We start from the raw sequence: 1,731 nt of genomic DNA on the forward strand, positions 1-1,731 counted from the left end.
CTCGCTGGTACCTAGCCTCGGCGTAGCTCGGAAGGGCTCCCATGAGCCCCGCCCGCTCCGCCGCGTTGGGGAGAAGGCTTCACCCCGCTAAAAGGGAAAACAAACGAGGCTGGCCTTCCAGGTTCTTCCCATTAGGCGGGGCTTGTAAATAAAAGCCGGGAGGCGAGTTGTGGCAGAGGATCGTGAGGGAATACTGTTGTGCGGAAGAAACGAGGCGCAGGATGGCTTCGGAAAAACACCCCGAGACTTGAATGAACTGATCCAAAGTGAAGAGGACGGAAGCCGGAGCACCTCCACTGTAGGCAGCAACCACAATGTCTTCGGGCGACGAGCCCCTGCGAATGACCTGGCTCCTGTGAGCGACCCAACGATCCAAGACCATGCCGGAGAACTCAGCGGGAGAAATGCCGTCCACCTCCAGAGGAAGAACAGATGGAATCTGAAGGCAGTGCGAAAGAGAACTTTTGGAAACTTTTTTCTTTCCCTTTTTCTTTTGGTCTATTTTCTTTTGCAATACAGCTAATAAAGAAGTATGTTTTGAATGACTTCACATATATCATCTATAACAAATTGCTTGCCCCTTTAAGAGGGGGAAGAGGGAAGAGTTGGAAGTCAAAATTTAAAAAAAAGTTTAAAAAAATTTGTATGTAATTGAGAAAAATAAGATTTTTAAAATTTAGCTAAAAAAAGAGACTAGACACACTTTTTCCCCCTAAGAGGCAGATTTAACTCCAAATTAAGCGATCACTAATTTTACTGTCATATTTACTATCAGTATTTATTTCAGCAATTCCACTGCTAATAATGTTCAGTTTTGAGTCCAAACTAGAGATAAATTCTTGAAGATGATGAATTCCTCCAGATTCTCTTGCTTACAAATGATATTGTGCTGATTGCATCAATTGCAGAGTCTCTGAATACAAGCCAGAAGAGTTCAAGAATTTAGATTATCTACAAAGGAAAAACCAAATGGATAAAAACTATTTATTGTCCAGATTGTGATAAGAAGTTGGGTGGACAAACAGAAGAAGCTGTTCTGGCAGCACACACTTACTAAGACACTATTAATGGATATTGAATTGGATCCAAAATTGAATGGGGGGAAAAATGAATTGAATTTCCTTTAGAGAAAATGTGGTGTTTCTGTGGGAAAGGCCTTTTCTTGCCATAGGCAAATTGCCTACCGTTCCATTTCATGGAGCTCTAAGAGAATGTTAGGAACTGGAGACTGGCAAATGAACTTAGTTGAATAAAAAATGTAGGTCATGAACAAACTTTGGCACCTTTGTTCTTTGTATGAGATCATGATTATTTATTCAAGGGAGAATTTCTCAAAAGCTCAGCCAAGAGAATAAAAACCAGGTTCTTGTCTCTGAGAATTGGTTCAAAATTGAGCATAGGATGAGTCACAATCTCACCTCAATTTCCTTTACTCCTCAACTAATCAAAATGCTCAAAAAAAATCCCCCCAAGACATGCAAATGGAATTAATAGGTTAACATGTTGTTTTCCACAAGTTCCCACCCTGTGCCCCCTGAAAAGTGAGGAGAGATTCCTATCACAGATATTATACAAAAGAAAAAACTTGGAAAGCCATCTTTAGAGAAGTGCCCCACCACCACAATCAAGACATAGATTTTGAGTACCACAATATTGTTTCCATAGCGGGTAAGCTGCAAAGAAGATTCTTTAATTGGACATGTCTTATTCATGAATTTTGTCCTTTCTATA

General features: G+C 40.7%; 1 protein-coding gene across 1 annotated transcript in view; it reads right to left on the bottom strand.

Annotated features, from left to right (window-relative positions):
- EPHX4 (epoxide hydrolase 4) overlaps window positions 1-493 on the bottom strand; it is a 33,501-nt gene extending 33,008 nt beyond the window's left edge. The window contains exon 1 of the mRNA XM_052000006.1: window positions 1-493. This exon is cut by the window's left edge and continues 500 nt beyond it. The gene's annotated coding sequence lies outside the window, so the exon portion shown is untranslated.
- Between the last annotated feature and the right edge of the window lie 1,238 nt (window positions 494-1,731).

This window comes from Antechinus flavipes, chromosome 4 (assembly GCF_016432865.1).
Source record: "Antechinus flavipes isolate AdamAnt ecotype Samford, QLD, Australia chromosome 4, AdamAnt_v2, whole genome shotgun sequence".
In the NCBI taxonomy this organism is placed as follows: Eukaryota; Metazoa; Chordata; class Mammalia; order Dasyuromorphia; family Dasyuridae; genus Antechinus; species Antechinus flavipes.